We start from the raw sequence: 22,263 nt of genomic DNA, 5'->3' as shown, positions 1-22,263 counted from the left end.
GGTTAACATTGCAACTTTTTCAGGAATAGAAAGCCTGCAGTTTCTATTAGCTTGCATTTCCCATTGATGATGTCACCGGTATGAAGGATTTGACCCACCCACAGCTCTCCTATGAGACCCAAACTGAGTAGAAAAAAATTGTGATATTTTATCATGAACATTAGTGAGGACCTATTATATGAAGATAGGTTGAAAAGTGGTGGAGTGCCCCTTTAATGTGAAATAAATATACTTAAGTATATAAAAATATATTCTTTTTTCACCTGGGTATCTATGTGTTCATCTATTATACATGAGAATCACATGTTTGTGGTTCATTAGCACAGTTGATAGAGCACTGGGCTCTGACACACAAGGCCATGAGTTTATTTTTGGCTTTAGCACACATTATGACACAGAGCTGATAGCTACATCACCCTGTATATATATATATATATATATAATAGCAGGGCAGGCATTTGCATTTATTTCACAATAGTAAAAACTGCTGCACTTTCCTATCTGGGCTTTGAGAATTCAGTCTATGAATAACAGTGATTGCTCAATGAAAAAGTCTTTCTCAAAATGGCTGCCAAGTTCCAGGCTCCGCCCAACGGCGCAGATCCAAGAAAAGCATAGGGGGGGACCACCGCGCGCGTCCGTGCGCGTTTCGTTTTTTTTTTTTGCGTGCAGAGATCGGTTTTCGGGCGGTTTTCCCCCCTCATTTTCCTTCAGATACGGGCATTAACGGTTTTATGATGTATTATTTATTTACTTATCAAGTTATCACTAGTACTGCAGTAACCAACACAACCAAAGCTTACACGAAAACACACTTCATCAGAAACTTTTTACCTCAAGAACACTGACTATAGCAGCAATTTGGCACAGCGACCGTTCATCACTCAAAACACTGGCCACAATAAAATACAGTATCCTACTCAGAACTCAGAAGCATGACAGCCGCTCAGCCGTCAGAACACTGAACACACAATACAATAATACAGTCCACAAGCAGTTGGCACAGGTTAGAACAGGCCGCCAGTCCAGAACACAATACGATATAAATGTCATTCATTACCGGCTTGAGAATTGAAAATCCTTCCTCCTCCTCCTCCAGTCCTCTCACACACAGCCCAAAAGTAACAACAACGTAATCCTTTAGCTTCCTTGTCCAGGCCAGGGTGGCAACAAAAACAACAAAGTAATCCTTTCCTTGTCCAGGGTGGCGGCATTCCTTATTAACTATTTGAAATGGCAGAACCAAAGTTATAAATATTGTGTTCTATTGAGTTTCAGCTGTAGCAGCAGTCTCCTGTGGTTTATTAAGTTAACTTTCATTTCCTAGCAGCACCGTAGACATGTTGCCAGATTTTGCGAGAGAAACAAGCAGCCAGCTATATGAAAACCACCCTGGAATATTGTGGTTTTCATATAGCTGGCCGTCTTCGTTTACAAAACAGGTCGTTTGATCCGGTCTAGACCGGATGGGCTCCTACGTCATTTTGTATTCAAAACGGACTACACTTTGGCAGGAAACACCAAACCGGAAACAGTTTCAACCCAGTTAGCGCATGCGCAAACGCAAGTAGGGGTTAAAACTGTTTCCGGTTTGGTGTTTCCTGCCAAAGTGTAGTCCGTTTTGACAACAGAATTACGTAGGATCCCATCCGCTCACGACCGGATCAAAAGCCCGAAATTGGAAGCCAGCCCAGGCTACTTTTCCTGTAGGTGGGTCTTTCAGTTCCTGAAAATAGGGTTCTAATTACCACACTAAACTGACTGTTCACAGCTGTACCTTTGTTGGAGTTCAGATTACCTTATATTTGTCTTTCATGTTATTCCATTTTTTTCCTGCTTGTGTTCCAGATATGGGCAGGCCTGAAGTATTCACAAATTTCCTGAGAAAAACAATACTGACTCACTTCCTCTTCAATAATTAGAAATCAATAAAGATGGACACTAACCAAACCTGACACCAACCACTGCCCGGATATATAAATAAGATGTTGCACTCAATACTCACTCCCATCCAGTCTTGCTGGAGTACCTCTTCCCAGTGAAGAATGTTTCGTTTTTCATACGCCAGTCAATGAGGCACTGGATCTCCTCATTTGTCCCTGGATTAATATTGGAATACTATATGTTAATTTAAATGCACATTAGTAGCAACTGTACAATAAATAATGACATGTAAATTGAGAACACAAAAGCAGCAGTAAAGTCCATTTAAAAGCTAGATACTAATTTAAAGTTATGAATCCTAACTTTGCACTCAGTGCAACTGATTTGGCCAAACCAGAGACCATTGATTGATTGAAGTATTTATTGGAAGCTTTACATAGGAAAAGGTACAGCTTCATGACAGTAGAGTTCACTGATTCAAGGTCAACTAAAAGGAAACTCAGGAAAGGCAAGGCTTATTTCCAGTGAAATCCTTCTCTTTAACTTTTAACATTGAATGACAGACGGATTGAACACAGACGCTAGAAAAGCACTTGTAAAAAACTAAAACAAAACAGTGCAAAATCACAGTTATTTACAATAGAAGGGTCAGGGGGAAGGTAAGGTTAGCTTAGGTTTATTGTAACCAGTTTCGAGGGGCTGCCACCATAGACAAGATTTATAGGCCTATATTAAATTCTAAGCTACAAAAATGATTTATATTCACAACAGACACATAAGAGACAACGGCTATTGATAAAAGCACTAAGCCGAAGTGCGGTTGCAGTAGCCGGGTAGATGGTTGAGACCTATCGGCATATACAGCCGGCACCGCTACCGTCGTCTTTTTAAGTAGGCTCTATCCGGACAAAACGACCAGTTTCGCAATCTTAACAACCCTATTCTATCTTAAAATACTTATAGCTAACATTTCATATTTTCTGAAAACTTATAAATGTCCGTCTTCTCCTCTGGCGTGTTGTTCTCCTTGTCCGCCATGTTGTTTTATTTTTGCTGCTGCTGCGATGGGGTGAAAAGAATTCTGGGTAATTTGCTGTGGAAAGTCTGCAGAAGTCAGCTCCAATGCTTCCTCGGTAAAGTGGGAGGATCAAGTTCACATCCGGGAATTTGGTCTCTGCAGACTTGAGATTGGAATGGTACTTGGGCAGCCACTGATGATGTATCACAAGTTCACGAGGACTCAAGTCTAGACAAGCATCCACATCGAGAAACAGCCATTGTTTGGGGATCTGAGACTTTTTGGGAACTGGACAAAGCCAGATGTTGGAGCTTAGCTCCTTCCAGGAGCCCCGCTCAAATAAATATATATTATGTATACTTTACTGGAGTTTTTCCAAATTTCAATAGGCTTCTTTTTCTTTATATCTCAAGAGACAATTATGGTACTTTTCACTTTAAACTTCGGTTTGGTAAACCACTTCAACCCTGTTTACTTTGTTATTATTACGCATTACTATTACTCATTATGCAGAATGTCCCATTTCACAGGTTCATGTGCAAATAAGAAAAACACTTCCTAAGGTTAATATGAGCATCGAAACTACATTTTAAATATATATTTATTATTGACCTACATTCCATAAGGACCACACCATCAACTTAAATGGCACCCTTTTCACATTGGCATATTATAGCGCCACCAGGAGGACACAATAACCTACATGACCTGTGCTTGAAAAAGCACTGCTTCTAGATTTTCTTCGATTTATTTTCCCACCTTTCCTGCCTTTTTTTTCCCTTTGCTACTTTCTTTAACTTTTGCTGCTTGGCCACTTTATCACTGCTTGCAGCTATTTTTCATCTTTTGTATTTATTACATGGCATCTAGGGTTGGGTATCGTCAGCGATACTTTTAATGGTATCGATTGCATGACGTTGATACTATCGAGTATCGGTTCACGTAAAAACGAACGATACCTCATTTCGATACTCTTGAACACACCGCTGGCCCGGTCGCATGTGTAACAGTTGGGCTACTGAAAGTTTAATGACTGCTTTAGTAGGCTACACTTGTTAGTCTACTGTGAAATAGCCGACAATTGCCTATAATTTTTATTATTATGATGATTATCCAACGTCTATACATCATCACCTCTGCTCTCCGTCTCCCACGGAGTCCCCACTCTTTCAGTGTTGAAGTTGAACACATAACTGGCTTAATACCCTATTGTGGTGTGTAAAATAGCCCATAGAAAAAGGAAAATAATAATTATAATAAAATAAATAAAAAGTATCGAAAATGGTATCGGAAAAGGTATCGTTTCAATTCCCAGGTATCGAAAAAAGTATCGTATCGATTTAAAGGTGAATGATACCCATCCCTAATGGCCTCACAATTTAAATAATCTGCCTTGCGAGGCCAGTGAGGGAAGGCGACAGAATCTGGCCCACACAGTACATAAGGTATTATGGACTCCATGATACAGTATGTACTGATCCTTGAATATATGTATTTGCGTTTGTAACGCAAATTCTGCTTCTGTGGGTCCCTGGAATATTTTGAGATCGGGGTCCGTGGCCAAATACATTACATGTTGGTGGTCCTTGATATAAAATGTTAAATGTTTGAGCACCTCTGACATAGAAACACTTTTTTTTCTAAACCTGTTAGGATTTTGGAGATATTTTTTTTGAATTGATTTAGTAAATTCAGAGTCTTGCTCAAATTGTCATGATTCATTATTATTATTATTATTATTTTCTTCAAAAATAGCAGATCTACAAGCTTGCAGCGCAGAACTGGGTGCCGCGCTGTGAGCTTGTATATATGCTATTTGTAATAGTTAAAACATAAAATAATGTAGAGTTACTCAAAGAGTTAATCATCCTTTAAAGCATTGGGTGATACCAATACAGTTAAACAACAGTGTGGACTGTCAGTTACTGCCCTGTTCACACTCACTCAAAATAGTCAGTCATACTAGTCAGCCACCCTCCCCAATTTACATGGAATGGATCCTCCCAATCAATCACACCTGTCATCACTCACTCATTAGTGGCCTTGCTATAAAAACTGCCTGCCTGGCTTAAGTTCCTGTTTGGCAGCCTAGCAGTAACATCTCAGCCTGAGAGCCCTCAAGTCTCAGCAGGCCTTGGTTATGCGTCTCTGAATATAAAGCCCATAACCGTGAAGAAGCCTCACTAGCTCCTTTCCCGATGATCAAAATGATATCCCGTGCAACGGAAAATAAACAACATAAACAGAACTCTGTTGTCCCTGAACCAAAATAGAACTCTGCTCAACAACCACTTAACTTAACCTTATTCAGGTGTCATGAAACCAACCTGACTCTAATCACGTCTTTGCTACATGTTTCAGATGTTTCAGATTTGAGAGAAAAATCTGATTTGACTTGTGGCCTAAAATTCAGAATCCTACCAGCAGGGATTTCTGATGATTAAGCAGTCACACCTGTGGCTACTAGTTAGTTTGACCCCTAAAAAATGAGGCATCCCCACAAACACAAGCGCTGCGAGCTTGTAGATTTATTTTGAAACATGACATGACAAGTGTTTGAAAAAGAAATAACGTTTTGTTTAAAAAAAATATATCCAAACGTTCGCTAAAAAAGAGAAAAAAAAATCATGATTTCTCAAAAATAGCAGATCATGCATGTCAATAAGACATACATGTACCCTTCAGCTTATTGTTAATGCCTTTGTGACATCCACAGGTTTTAGCAATTGTTGAAATGAAGCCTTAAATGTGATGTTCCTTGGTGCCTAGCTGTTACCTTCAGATAATGTAGTCTATATTTTATATACCTTATTTCTCATTTTCCAAAGCTACCTTGTTCTGATATTCCCACTCTTCAGGGTACCCAGCATGTTTTATCATATATTGGCATACAGTAACAAACATTAGGTTTTAACATCAAAAGCATATCACAAACGTATACCACAATTAACGTAACCTCTTTGTTGGGGGACATTTTGCATTGGTACATTTTTAACAAAACATTTACTTTGATTATTGTGGTAAGAATGGTTAAAACTGACACCAATACAATCACAAAAACAAAGAAAAGGAGGGTACAGGTTTCTTTTAGACACATATGGATTAAAGTATTAAACATAGGGTGCTTTCGGAAATGCACACTCAACGCACTGGTTGTCGTTCGTTTATTCGGTGCACTTGGTGCGTTGTCGTTCGGAAATCCAGTGCGCGGCGCACCGGTGTGCTGAGTGCACGCACTGACCGACCCCTTAGCATATTGCAACTTGCATTGTATAACTACTAGTAAGACACCTGAGGGTGGAATGCGACCTCATGGTGACATGCGAATTCTTGACCATCTGGCCAACCACAGCGTTTCTCTGACGATTCTAGTTGTTGTCATTCTGGGGGGAGTTTGTTCATGTTTTTGTGAGGGTATCAACCCTAGGAGACACAGGAAGAACATGCAAACTCCACACAGAAAGGCCCTATCGCTCACACCCTAGGTTGGGTTGGCGATAGGGCCTTTCTGTGTGGAGTTTGCCTAAACATGGAGATGTGGTACAGAAGGACTCATATATGGGCATAAAAAGTATGTCATGTGACATCACTTCCTGTACAGACAGTCAGACAGACAGCCATTGACTCCGACCTAACAATGGCTACTGTCTATGACGGTAGTTCCATATGACATATTGGACTAGACTATCTCCATATATAGTGTTATCCACATCTCCATGTTAGGACTCATATATGGGCATAAAAAGTGTCTTGTCATGTGACATCACTTCCTGTACAGACAGTCAGCCATTGACTCCGGATTAACAATGGCTACTGTCTATGACGGTAGTCCCATATAACATATTGGACTAGACTATCTCCATATATAGTGTTATCCACATCTCCATGTTTAGGCCAAACAGATTAGCTCCATTTCTCCATGTATAGGTCCAAATGCCTAACGTTGAGCTTGACAACGAAACGTTCTTAACACAGCCGCCCCCATATTTACTTTAGAAAATATGTTAAATTCTAAGTACGTTTCGAGTACCGGTTTGATACATCGACTTAAAGTTGGATCCAGGCCTAATAACTTTATCTGGCCGCCTCGTTGCCACCTCCTTGTTACATTTTCTTTTCTCCAGGTGGATGGACATTCTTTCATGGACATCCTTTCATAGGTGATCTAAGTCCAGCCGCCCGTATCAGATCGGAGGAGGATACCGCACATTGTACCTCATCCACCCTTTCTTCTCTCTCCTTTTGGTATCTTTATCCTCCTCCTTCTTTTTTTCTTTTTTATTCTTCTCTTTTTTTTGTCTTTCTTAGTCTTGTGTATCCTTCTCTTTTATTTTGTCTTTCTTAGTCTTGTGTAGCCTCCCCGTACAGGAAGAGATGGGGACTTGAGGTCGCAAGTCAGGACTTGAACCTGTGACGCTGGATTATCAGCCTAGATGTTTGGAACACTACCCTGTGTTCCAGAGCAGCAGTTGATTTTCAGTACTGTGTGGTTCATTTGTTTCTCATTTTGGTATGTTGTCACCTTGACTTTGATTATGAAGACATGACTTGTTGAGATTACTTTATTCAATATGTCTTCAAATGCAATGTTGTCATTCTCTTTGAAAATTTTCAGTGATTCCTGGGTCATGTTGTGACCCAGCAGTACCTCAGCTGTACAGACAGTCAGACAGACAGCCATTGACTCCGGCCTAACAATGGCTACTTTCTATGACGGTATAGTCCCATATGACATGATGGACTGGACTATCTCCATATATAGTGTTATCCACATTTCGTGTAGCCGCCCTGTACAGGAAGTGATGTCACAACTCGCTGACATCACACTGACATCACAGAGGTTACGGAAGGACACTGAAGCGACACGGTTCTTCAGAGTATATGCGACCTTCGGTCGCAATAAAGGAACAAACGGAACAAACCCAATCACAAATAATCCCAATAGACAACTTCTGTTAAAATGCTTATCTACATATCAATGAATAACAATGAATCAGTCAATCTGCAGTTCAACAGGAAATTAAGTTTTATTTAAATTGTATGGATACTTCATGCCTTTACAGTTAAGCATCAAATGAAAATGACAGTTTTAATGTTTTAACGTGTCTGTATCAGTAGTCATGCCCATCAGAAAATACAGGCCATATGTACATATCCAACTGAAAATACAAATAACCATCTTTTAACGTGTCTGCTGTACTAGTAAAGTACATAGAAACTGAAAAATGCTGGCCTTAAACATCTTTTAACGTGTCTGTTGTACCAGTAAAGTAAATGAAGTAAATACATGGCCTGAAAAACTGAAAATACTGGACTAAACAGTCGTATTAACTTGTCTGTTGTACAAGTAGAGTATGTCCAACCGAAAAATACTGGCCTTAACCATCTTTTAACTGGTCTGTAGTAGTAGTCAATACTAGGGATGCGAAGATATACCGGTACGGATCGTAATCGCGATACAAACGTCCGCGATACGGTTGAATCGGTACATTCAGTGTGTACCGGTACAATAGACGGCCGAAATCGTGATGGATCGTACCGTGAGTGTCTGGATCGGTAAATTCCGCGATTGTATCGGTTCTTCCATATAGTATTTCATTCTATCCTGTGTTTCCGAGGCGCCATGAATGCACCATCATCAGCCGTTCAACCCCCTCCCCAAAAGCCAGTCTTTAACGCGAGCTGCGACTCGGACAGACGGACAACATCTGCACTCTGCATGCAGGCAACCAGGGAGACAGACAGTGCAGCGAAATGCTGCCCAGACGAACTAGCAGCCCCACGGGTTAAAAAGATGCAAGATTAGTTGTACAGTACTTAGCTTTATAACATCCAAGTCAGCTGCGCTGATTGTTGTCACAGAGTAGCACAGGCTGATCGAGGGATATGTAATCAACAGCCGTTTCTTAGCGAATCTCCGACGGACAATTGATTGAGATCATCTTCTGCGCTATATTAACTGCACACACACAACAACAATGTTGCTGGGTGTTGTAGGACTACTGCTTGCGTTTAAAACAAAGTATTTGTCACTGTTCTACAACTTTCCTGTTGATGCAAGCAACTCTCTCACTTTCTCTGCTGCTAGTTCTGCTCTGCATGGGAAAGAAGCCTAATTTATACATCGCAGTACAAGGGTGTCGCACCTAAAATAGCAGACCTACAAGCTCACAATGCGTCGTGGATGCGACGCGCTGTGAGCTTGTAGGTCTGTTTTAAAACATTTTGGCTATAAAAATTGCATAATCCTGGATTAAATATAATATAATATAATATAATATAATAATACAAACCAGGGAGGGACTTTATTGTTTTTCAGGTCAAGGACCCCTTAGCTCAGACAGAGATCAAGCAGGGACCCTCGCTGTAGGCTAGGCATTATAGCCTACTGTATGATGTATCACACAAATATTTGGCAGGCCCCCTGTAATAACCCTGGATTGGGGTCCCTGACCCCTCCTACTAATAATGACATAGGCCTTCTATATGATTAGTTATGAAACAATTCTACAATAGCCAGCAGCTTTGTGTTCTCCCAGAATACTATAGGCCTATGTTGGGTTGTTAGACAGAGCCTAGTACTACAGTGAAACAATAAATTGCCTTGAATTTAAATTTCATACATTTTTAGTCGCTATGTTTTGTAAATTTTGGGATTTGGGCTTGAATCGTGGTGAATCGTGAATCGTATCGCATCGTATCGGGAACAGGGGTGGATCGCGATGTATCGTATCGGCAGGATTTCAATGTATCGCAATTATATCGTATCGCTGGCAGTGTATCGAGGTCCGTATCGTATCGCCTCAGTGGTCGAGATTCGCATCCCTAGTCAATACATAAATAAATAATAAATGTGCAACAGAAAACACAAAATGGGTCTTGGAGCTAGGAGGATGGGGTGTCATAGGCGGCATTATTGGCCAAAGACCTACTATTGTAACCACCACCACCAGACCTGCCTGGGGCATGTTTCAGGTAATCCCCTATTATCTGTGTGACGGCGCTGACTGTAGCCGCTCGGTCCCAGCGGGTCACGGCATCTAAAAAAAAAAATACTGTCAGAAATTTAAAACATCACGTCAGCAAAAATAAAATCCCATTGTAACCATTTTAATCACCTATGAACAGCAGTGTAGAGAGCAGTGTCTGCGAAGGCCATCTTCATGCCCATCCCCCTCGTGTTCATTCCCGCCATTAGACTGTTGGTGAGTAAAAAACAGAGCCAATATGTGACACACAGAAGGACCACCACAAGAACTGAACAACTGGAACACTACAAGAACAGAACAACTGGTGTCACGCTGTCATGTTTCATTGTTAATCATTTTTCATAATTACATACTATCCTTTGTACAGTACATACCGATCCAATATAGTAGTTACACAGTCCCTCAAGGACCTCCCCCCGAATCTGGCAAGATGAGCGATCTACGGATATTTGTTGAATAACTGTTGATCTATTGTGGCACATACATTGTTGACCATACAGACAATTATTGTGGCTTAGCAAATCTATTAAATGGCTGTGAAGAAAGAGCGTCCTCCATTTGGATAAATTCCTAAATGGAATCCATTCTTCGAAGAGAAAACAAGTCTTTGGTTAGTGCTTGCATATCTTTTAGGCGGTCCTCAATGTCCAGCAGCTTAGTGAGAACTTTACGCTGGAATTCTGAAACAAAAATATAAATCACCATTACAACAATAGTCAGTTGCTTCTGCATTTGTTCACATCACTTTGCTTGCAACTGTTTAAAACAAAGAGGACAACGTGTTCATAGATAGTGTTATTGAAGTGGTTTACAAATCTTCAATTACCGTAATATACAATCATTCATCTATTCATTCCTACATGATCATACTTACTTTCTTGAGACATCGGGAAGGTCAGTACTTCATTCCATTTGTTGGTGGTGGGGGGAGACATAAAACAAATTTTGATTTTATATCAGAACAGACCTTTTTTCTCTTCTTTTTTAAAACACATTTAAAACTAAAACCATGTACAAAAACCATGTACAAAAACAAAACATTCAGGGATCTTCAACGTTTTCAGGTCTAAGGACCCCTTAGTTGAGAGAGAGGAAGCAGGGACCCCCACAACCTTCTCATAGATTACATATAGTTGCATTGTTTGACAGCACAATCATTAGTGTATTTTGGATTCAAGTCAATTTGAATTTTCAGATATTTAACCACTTGAACTGTCAATACTTAATAAACTTGACCTTTCACACTGTCCTTAGTCTGCTCTTTTTCTCCTCTACACCAAATCTTTTAGCCGAAAATAGCCGATCTATTGCGTTGTGAGCTTGTAGATCTGCTATTTTTTGGCTAAAGTTCTCAGAATATGGACGCTAGGAAGCAAGTGCTTAATATAAAAAGGTCAAAGATTTGGAGGACCCTCTAGGGGTTGCCCATCCAATATGTGGTGCTCCCCACAGAAGCCGTGAGCCTTGCTTTGAAGCTCTCAAAGGTCTGGAACTCCAATGGCAGCTTTAAAGTGGAAAAACAGGTGGAGGCTTGGGGAAGTTGAATGTGGTGCAGTTCGACATAGAGGTGCTGGGGTAGCACGCTCCACCCGGTCCAGAACTCCAGGAGTCTCTTGAGTTCCTCTGAAGAAGCTACGAAGACAAGGACATATTTCAGAAGTGGACTTTTAAAAACTTACATAAATAACATGCTTAAGTTAAAAGGTTTGCATTGCATTTATAGTCTCCTCACCATTCTCAATGTAGTTTCTCAGGTGTTCGGTGACTAGGCACGTTGCTTCTATGTGCTCTTCGTCAATGCGTTCTTCGTCGTCTTCCTCGTCGCTGTCTGGCGTGGGCCAGACAATCCTTTTGAGGACCATCTAGAAAATAAAGATGTGTTAAGTCGATAAAAGTTGAAAAAGCACACAAACCCCCAAAAAAGGCCTTCACATGTCATACACAGCTGGTGTTGACTTGCTGCCATCACACACGGGTCAGTTGATGATTGGATTGTATAAAAATGTATAGTGCTTTATAGTTTAATGCAGTGGTTGCCAACCTGTGGGTCAGGACCCCCAGGGGGACCCCCAAATGATTTTGGAGGGTCAGCAGATGATTAACTAAATGTGCAACATTGTTCTCTCTCAACAGTAAACAAACCATCATAAAGTTTAAGTGTATAGAGGGTATCTGCACATTTCTAAAGTGACAATGTAAGGAATGTAATACCTCTAAAATGGCAAATTAAACATTGGCCAAATTGTCAAATATTAGAGGCGGAAATTATGAAAATAGCTGATCTACATGCGCACAACGCAAGGCGTTGTGAGCATGTAGATCTGCTACCCTATTCACGGCCCGCCCACTCGGCAACTTCCTGGTGCCGAAGTCAAGTTTTGAAGGGTAAACCCCTGCTAAAAGCCCATAGAGTTAACACAGAAATCGTTGCTGAGAAATTTGCTCTGTGGGTGGGCCGTGAATATAGGGCTAATAATGCCTCAACTCTTAGTGCTTGTCGGGGTGGGGTCCCAGGTAAAATGGGATTATTTTGGGGGTCACAGCCTAAAAAGGTTGAGAACCAATGGTCTAATGCACAATAATTAGAAAATTGCCTCTGGAGCCAACACCTGCTCAGCCACGCGGGGGAACAGGACCTCTGCCATGGAGGGTCGATCCTTGATCATGTCCAGGACCCCGGTGTCCTTCAAGCCCTTACGGATCTGCTTCACTTGGCTCTTACGCCGTTCAATCACCTGGATAAAAGACAAATGTAATTAAAAACAAGTACCATTTTCTTGTCAATGTCAATGAATTGCTATACAAATATTCACACCGCAAAAAGCAGTTGTGAGCTTCAGCTATTTTCACCTTTTGAAAAGGGTCTTAAGTGTTTAACTCCTGTTTTTCTAAATTAGGGGCCAACCCAAGAGTCACTTCCTAAAAGTGACATTTCTATTTTAAATTAAACACCCTGACCCTAACCTATAGAGAGAGAGTATTATTGATGTAGCCTCAAATGTAGCTGGAGAAGACAACAAACAACAACATCTAACGTTAAATTCACCACTTACTGTAAGCAGTGGTGGGGAAAAGTAGGCCTACTAAATGTTTTACTTAAGTGAAAGCAATACTGCAACAACTAAAATTCCGGTATTCAAAATATACTTGAGTACATTTTGACTCAAAAAATATTGGTATCAAAATGTACTCATTATGCAGAACGTCCCATTTCACCCATTAGCTTTGTGTGTGTGCAAATATTACATTGTTATATGTTACTAATTATTATATTTTTTAAACATTCACAATGACGTGTACAAAACAGATGGTTCCTACTCAGTGTGTGTGTGGGTGCCGTTAGCACAGGGTCCGTAGTGATAGTGATAAACCAGGCGTGGGATGAAGTCTGAAGACACGCCGATCACCAGACCGTTAGCGATGACTGCTAGCACGCCGATAGCCTCCAGCACACCCGTCCACACACCTGGACAATGACACACACAAACACACACACACACACACACACACACACACACACACACACACACACACACACACACACACTGCTTGATCAACACAATATGAACTTATTTTTACTAAAGTCGAGCCCTTGCAGGGCAGTGGAATTCCTTGACCTGATCTGAATTCCTTGTCTGAGCCGTTCGTGGCAGGGCATTAGAGAGACCTCGCTAATGACCAGAGCCCGTCAGTCAGTCAGTCAGTCAGTCAGTCAGTCAGCCTGCCTGCCTGCGTCTCTGCCTCTCTGTGTCTGTGTCTGTGTGTCTCACCCATCTCCAGGAACTGGTTGAAGAGGCTGAATGCGTCCACATGGATCAGACTGTAGTTTCGGAGCCACTCCTTCAGCTTGGCATCGTTCAGCTTGGCGTCGTTCAGCTTACCGTCGTTCAGCTTGCCGTTGTCGCACAGCTCCTCTCCCAGGCTGCTCTCTAGGTCCTCCTTCTGGTGGCGATGAGCAGGCTTCCTCTGCTGCTGCTTCTGAATTCCTAACCTGGCCTTCAGCCAGCTGAAGGCCAGTCTCAAACGAGCTTGAGACATATAACCGGTAGACTGCTGCTTCCCGTGTTGTGTCAACGCTGCATAGCGATGCTGGAGTGTCCTCTCCAGGGCGCAAAGCCTGGGTAGGTAGGTATGGGGGAAAAGCTGTTACCCATGCAGCAGGTCCCCCCTCTCCATGTCGCTGGAAAGGTCCAAAGGAAAGGCAGAGCCAATACACTTGGTTCCAACGCCATCGCAGGAGTTGCCAGGTCATTTCCATATATGACTTGGACCTGCCTTAGGGACTCCAGCTCCTGATTTTTCCTCTGGGTTGTCTCCCGAAGCCTTTCCCATAGGTGGGTGTCACCACAAGGCAGTGGAGGTTTGAGGTCAGTGTTTTCCTTCACTTAGATGAGCTACCCGCCAAGGTCAATGAGCCCCATCTGCCCAGAGATCAGACCTGCAGTAGGTGATTATTATTTATAGATCAGACCTGCAGTAGGTGATTATTTATAGATCTGACCTGCAGTAGGTGATTATTTATAGATCAGACCTGCAGTAGGTGACGTTCAGGCCATCTGAGGTGACCATCTGGTGAGGTAGGAAGTCATGGATGTTCTGGTCGTTGGCCCAGGCCACGGAGAGAGTGTTGTTGATGTAGCCTGACATGCAGCTGGAGGAGAGAAGAGACAACACATTACATTATCACCCTGACCCATAGAGGAGACAACAAATTACATTAAACACCCTGACCCATAGAGGAGACAACACATTACATTAAACACCCTGACCCTAACCTATAGAGAGAGAGTATTATTGATGTAGCCTCAAATGTAGCTGGAGAAGACAACAAACAACAACATCTAACGTTAAATTCACCACTTACTGTAAGCAGTGGTGGGGAAAAGTAGGCCTACTAAATGTTTTACTTAAGTGAAAGCAATACTGCAACAACTAAAATTCCGGTATTCAAAATATACTTGAGTACATTTTGACTCAAAAAATATTGGTATCAAAATGTACTCATTATGCAGAACGTCCCATTTCACCCATTAGATTTGTGTGTGTGCAAATATTACATTGTTATATGTTACTAATTATTATATTTTTTAAACATTCACAATGATGTGTACAAAACAGATGGTTCCTACTCAGTGTGTGTGTTGGTGCCGTTAGCACAGGGTCCGTAGTGATAGCGATAAACCAGGCGTGGGATGAAGTCTGAAGACACGCCGATCACCAGACCGTTAGCGATGACTGCTAGCACGCCGATAGCCTCCAGCACACCCGTCCACACACCTGGACAATGACACACACACACACACACACACACACACACACACACACACACACACACAGAAAACATGGACGTTGGAAGTCATTAACAGCCAATCTTGTCCAAGCCATCCATGCGACCCTCACCAATATTTGATTTAATTTGATTAGAATCTTCTTCATTTAAGTGTCTTCTAAAGGAAGCCCCGCCCATATGGACTTTGACTTTGTCCCTGGAACAAAATATTTTGAGATGGGAGTCGGGGGTCAAATACATATTTCTATAGCGGTTCTTGACATCAAAAGGTTTGAGCACCACACTGATCATTTTCCGTTAGGATTTAGAATTAGGTATTTTTCAGGCCTAAATGGGTTAGAAAGCTGAGCTTGTCTTCTATTCTAGGCCTTAGAAATAAAATGAGAAGTCTTAAATACTTCAGCCTGGAATTTTGTGGAACAACCAAGTCATTTATTTTCACACTGAACTCAACATAAAGTGTTCAATAAAACATTTTCATCTAATAAAGGAACACTGGACTCATCTTAAAGTGTTCAATAAAACAGAACGTACCGATATCGTTGGTCTTGTTGGGAGTTAAGACATAAGGTTGAGGGGACCTTGTGGTCTTCAGCACCTTCAAAAAGCAAGGTTCCACCCGTGTTTTCTAGGATTGTAGAGAAAAGGGGGACTGCGGTGTAAGTGATTATTTTCTAAAATAAATTAAGTCAATGTTCTGATAGCAATTGCTGATAAGTTCTAATGAGAGCATTACACATTTTGAGAACTCACCAAGATTGATCTCAAATCCGTTGGTGATTTTGTCCATCACAGTACCAAAGAACTGCTGTTTGAGGCCATCACCGAACGCTGATTCACCTATAATAGAAACAAAGTATCGATTCAGATCAAAGCAATGTCGGATGTGTATATCAGGGCGAAATTATTTTTAATTTATACAAGTACAATAATTGGCTAATAGTAGGCCTATGCATGTTTTTTCATTATAATTATCTTCTGTCCTAGTAACTCAGTCGATACATCATTCTGGGTTTGACTCCCAGGCACCCACAACTCAACATATGAGTAACTACCATAACGCGATCTGACATAAGTTAACCAATATTATGAAACTAACCTACTGGGAGCTGACAGGAGGTGTGGTGGTGTTCCACCATCGAGTGCATTGTGACACAGACGAGGACCAGTATTATCTATCATAAGTTATTATTATTATTATTAATGAAGATCATCACCATCACAGTGACACCGACGAGGACCACGGTGCTGCGTAGGTAGCCGTGTTTGTACTTGGTGGGCTCACAGTGCTGATCGTTGACAATGTCCAGGATCAGCTCCTCCTGCACGGTGACATAAACACGGTGACATAAAACACAACGTTATGCTTTATTTATTGCACGGCTTGTTTGAATGCTTGATTCTGATTGGTTAAGCGCTGAAATTAGCGGTAAATCATAGGTGAATAATGACTGCTCCGCTCTATAACGGACCGCTACCAATCAAAGGCTCAGAAGAACACCTGCTGCACTCAGGCTGCGCTGCGTGAATTTAGTGTCAGCCATGTAAACTAACATGCAGTGTCATTTACAGCTAAACGTTGCTCGTTGCTCTCTTCAGGTTGATATATCAACCTGTCGGCCTCTTATCACTCGATAATCACCGCTGAGCGAGATGTTATCCCTTACATAAAGGTTTACATAAGGTTAAATAAAACACACCGTTACATACAGTCAAACACAAACCATTAAGCTTCATTAGTTCAGTCAGACAACTCTTGCATTGAATGAGAATATATATTTTTATTTGAGCATAACTGAGCATAGATATATGTAGCCTGGCGCTGCCAGCCTCTTTCACTTTGTTTTGCATCACACCACCACCACCAACAGGGGGTGGTATTGCGGTCTGGAACACTAGGCTAAGATATATTATGAAGCATAGTCTGGTGTCAGGGCTCTGTCTCTATATTCATTCCCTGTGAAGCTCGCCTCCACACAGTATGTGATCAGGTGACCAAATAGAAAAGGGATTCAAGCAGATCAACATTTTTGACAGCATTCTTCATCGCTGTCCCGCCATTCCTATACACTATAGACACCCCAATTGCACAGCTGAACCCGAAAGTAAAACTCACTCTGGTGTACTTTCAATAGAACGCATTCCATGAGATATACCTACCACCCATTACTACGGAGAAGGGGCTTGCCCACTGAACACCTGGCCGCTTGTAGAAAGCCAGGATGGCCCTCTCTCTGTCCACCTCGCTGGTCCTCATGTCCAGTCTGGCCACCAGTTCCTCCTCGTTCCGTGCCCCATTGAGGAGCAAACGCCTGTAGGCGTTGGCAGCACTGTTGAGGTCAGCCTCTGTCTTACAGTCTTGGGGGGGGGGGGGGTTGGAAAAACAAGAACAAATAACAAGCGTCAAAATGCTTCTGTTAACTTTTGCAGGACTAAAATATTGCAACACTAGTACATACATATTTATTTGTGTAGCACATATACAGTGTTGCGTGAATACAAAAATCAACCTCACGTTATGTCAATCACGTTTGCACACTGCCACCCGTTTCGTATTTATTTTCGGACCAGGGTTGATTTTTTTCGATTTTCGCAGCTGTCGCAAGGAGTCCCTTGCTCTCTTTCTCTTTCCTCTCTCTCTCCCTGGCCTACGGCTTTCGGATTTCCAAAACGCAACGAAAACATGCAGTGCAGTGTGCAACCAGCTTTACAGTCGCTGTTGTTCCTTCCGCACTCTGCAGAGGTCGGAAGGAAGGTGTTGCTTGCCACAAGAAGTCTTTTCAAGGTTTTTGGGGTGGAACAGCAGCTCCTTCTTTAGCTATGCTGATTAGGTTTTTTTTCCTTTAATTTTTATCCCACGATTTTGCAACCCATTTTTCACCCAGTGCCAATTGCCTATGTAATCCTGGGCTCTGCTCTCCCTCTGCCGCGCCTGGGGAGACAACGGACTAACCTCATGCTTCCTTCAATGCATGATTAGGGATTTCCCCGGGATGGACGTAGCAGCGCGTGGAAGGAACATGTTATTCCAACCAGTTCTTTTCCCCTCCATCAAGCGCCCCGGCTGGCCAGGGGGAGGCATTATTGAGACCAGGATTACTGTATGTTTTTGTGAGGGTATCAACCCTAGGAGACACGGGGAGAACATGCAAATTAGGTTTATATGAAGAAATTCTTCATCCACCCCCGCTGCCTGAAGGCTGTTTTTCAACGCATTACACAGTGATTCTGCATCTGTGCCCTGATAAAGCTCCACAATGTCAAAAACACATGTGTCCACATCTCCATCCCCAGTGACATCACACCTGACATAAATTATCATGTATGCACGTCCATGAATTGTGCTTTCGTCCAGTGTTATGCTAATTTTTAAATTTGTATTATTTGACATGAGAAACCTTTTTTTTTTCATCTCTGCTGCAATGCATTGTATGATCTGGGCACAAGAGTGATCGGATCGGAGAGGTGGCCCAACTGTCGCACCATTCATTTCATTACGTTTCAAAAGGGGGGATAATTTTGTATAAGCCATCCTTTCTTTAGCAACAGTATATGCTGCCCTGAACGTGCTAGCTGTCTCCTTAAACAGAGTGGATGTGATTTTTTCTGCAGCATATTTGTGAGCAATAGTGTCACAGTGTGGGGAAATCTCGCTTTTTCGAACGCACATCATTTTGACAACGGAGATATCGCAAAGGTGACTTGTAGAAATAGCGACACGCTCCCTCACGGTGTATGTAAATCTTTTTCCGCAACTTCTTTGGATCCGGGCTACTTAGTCCCATTCACCCAGGAATCCGCCAAATGTGCTCCAAAGGATTTCTTCAAGAGAGTCTTGGCTTGCATACAGGGAAGGCATCCAATACATCCCTCCTTTGCAAACAGCCAGGGGTATTTTTCCTTCCAGGAAATCCACTGACTTGGTTTCCAGCATAGCGATGCTTGCGTAGGTGGCGTAGCGGCTTCCTCGTACGGATCACCTGCCTCGCTGTGGTGCACCATCGCGCTCCTCTTCTGAATCCGCCCTCTGATTCTGAATGTGTCCAGGTGTACGGTGCTGGTTGGAGGGGGAGCAGCAGCATTGCGTTCAGGTCCGCCTGACCCTTCCTCTGTAGAAGACACAATTTCCTCTGTAAATGCCATATTTCTCTGTTGCATTCAGGGGTGTAGTTCTGCCCAATTAAAATGAAGCAAACCCGGAACTGAAGCTTCCTATGATTGCCCGCTAGTTCTGATAAATTCTTCAATTAACGAAACAATCAAGTGCTGCGCGCTCTGCGCTGTGTGCCGTGCATACAAATATAAACATAACATAGGCCATCAGTTCACTTAACACAAGCCACTCCATTTCCCCAACACAACAGAAATAATAACTTACATTTTTAGGAAAATATTGTCCACTCCACAACAAACTTGAGTCCAAACCGAATGAAAAACTAAAACTAACTGTCTGTCTGCATCCATTTTATGCCCATATATGGAGATCTCTGAATGTCTAGTCGGGGACCGGCCTACTCGGGAACGATGTAAATAGGGAATGAATGCCCCACCCTTTAATGCATAGGACCTGCTTTGACCATCTGTTTGCCTGTGTCCATTTATGCCCATATATGGAGATCTCTGCAGACACAGTGCCGGTTCCGGAAAACTCTGATGTCAGACATCAGCTCTGCATAAGGGCGTCCATTTTATGCCCATATATGGAGATCTCTGTGAATGCCCTACCATTTAATGTAAACCCCTTTATACCTGTTGTCATACGACCCGTTTTGACCATATTATGTTTGCCTTTGTCCATTTATGCCCATATATGGAGGTATCTATCTGTCTGCGTCCATTTTATGCCCATGGGTGGCTTAACCCTATAAGTGCCTATACCGAACAAGTTCGGCTTTATTTCAATCCAATACAATATTTTATTTGCTATTTTACTTACCCCGAGCTGCTTGGAGCAACGTGGGTGGTCCTTGCTCGTCCAGCGCTAGCCAACGAAAGACGCTAGATGGTCCGACGATTTATTCCATTGAAAATGGTTTAAAATAAAGTTTATAGCCCCCCCAAAAAAACTCAATATATACTGTCGGCGACACGACGTATTCCAGGGTGCCTATCCCAAAATGAATTATTTAATCGGAGGCCTCAACGAAGCCCCGGTCTAAACGTCCATCCATGGTCCAGGCCAACACTCGGCCATACAAGGGCCGTAGTCGCGCTAACGGCCGCATTGCGCCGCCCACTCCAATAATAAATCACATCTTTAGACAGGATTTTCTCCGGATTGTGTTCCCAGACCCAAAGAGAAATTGTTTTGCGACTGAAATAGCTTTAGATTGGGCTTCTAAATGGGTTAGCATTTTGGCTACGTGTCAGCTAGCTTCCTCCTCTCGTCACCCATAGCATTGGCTGGAGTGAAATCCCAAGGCACTTGGGACAGTGTCGACGGAAGCTAGAGCGAAGGTCTATAGAGAAATTTCTGGCACTCTAGCGCCCCTTGTGGCCAGCGGCACTGTATGAGTTAATAGTGGGTACCCGGGTTTGGCTGGAGAGCCGGGTTGTGAGTTTGACTGGGTTGTGGGCGGGCACCCCATACAATAACCCAAAACCACCCTTCCACTTGCAACATGCAACATCATTTCCCAGTTTTTCCATGTCCCACTTCATGAAAACCCAGCCATAAGTAAACATAGGCAAAAAAACACAAACAATTCAAACCCTAGAACCCTCAAAAGACAGTTCATTGTGCCTATGATCCCACACTCCATCGCTGCCCTCAAAATCTTTACCCATTGGTGTCTCTCCCCACCTCCCTTCCTCCCCACTCTCATACACCATGGAAACCCCAGGAATTGATTTCAGCTCATCCACAAGGTTTTCTATCAGTGCTTTTACATCATTTTCCTTATCTACAGAATCCCTCTGTGTTTCATCCACAATTTCCATTTCTCCCCGTCCCCCCAAAGTCTGTCCCTCAATCTCCCCACCCACTGCCTCTTCCTCCCCCTCCCGCTCCCCCTCCCCCTCCCGCACCCGCAGGAGTTGTTGATGCCATCGTGGAAGCCATGTTCTCCGACTTCTTAGGCCTCCACAAAAAAAATCCAGCTCTTTCAAATCACTTAAACCTATATCTGCCTCCTACACCGCTTGACTCCAGATAGTACTTGATCTTTGACGGGGAGCCAGTGGAGTGAGGCCAGAACTGGTGTGATATGATTGAATTTTTTGGTAATAGTAAGAAGGCGGGCAGCAGCGTTTTGTACTAATTGTAAGCGCCTGAGAGAGGACAGGTCAATACCATAATTGAGTGCATTGCAATGACAAAATCCCAGGTGAACCCTATCAAACGCCTTTGGTCGAGACCAACCATCATTAGTGGCAGGTGCCTGTCTTCCGCCCAGGCGATGGCGTCCCTTATGAGGAGGAGATTCCACCTCAAGGAACGCCCCGCCACTCCGCATGTCTGATCCTCATGGACGACATAAGGGAGTGCTGTGCCTTGTCTGTCCGCAAGGACCTTTGCTAGCAGTTTATAGTCAACACACAGCATGGTCAATGGCCTCCAGTTCCTAAGGTCGGAGGCGTCTCCCTTCTTAAATAAGAGGGAAATCACCCCCTTGGTCAAAGACCCTCCCATTACCCCTGTGCGGAGAACTTCGGATAACACCTCTAAGACCACCGGCCCAAGCATCCCCCAAAACTTGAAGTAAAACTCGGCCGGCAGTCCGTCGATGCCAGGCACCTTCCGCCTTCCCATTCTTCGAAGGGCACTCTCAAGCTCTTCGGGAGTGAGCGGGGCCTCCATAGCTTCCACTATGTCAAGCGGCACCCGCCGGGTGAGACCGTCCAACATCACCTCCCCTCCCCCTACATCTATCTCTCTTTCAACAAAAAAGGATCGGTAGTGTTGAGAGGTGACGCGCACCATCTCGTCCACTCCCGTCACAACTCTACCCTGCTCATCTCTAACCCCCGTGAGTACATGTTTGACCCTTTTAGCCCGTACAGAGCTGAAAAAGGCTGCGGAGCACGTCTCGTCCCTCTCCAGGAAGTCGTGACGTGTGCGCATCAGGTACCCACGAGCCCTA

The sequence above is a fragment of the Nannobrachium achirus genome (genome assembly GCF_963921795.1).
Source record: "Nannobrachium achirus genome assembly, chromosome: 11".
Classification (NCBI taxonomy): Eukaryota; Metazoa; Chordata; class Actinopteri; order Myctophiformes; family Myctophidae; genus Nannobrachium; species Nannobrachium achirus.
Note: the sequence above shows the minus strand (reverse complement) of the source record.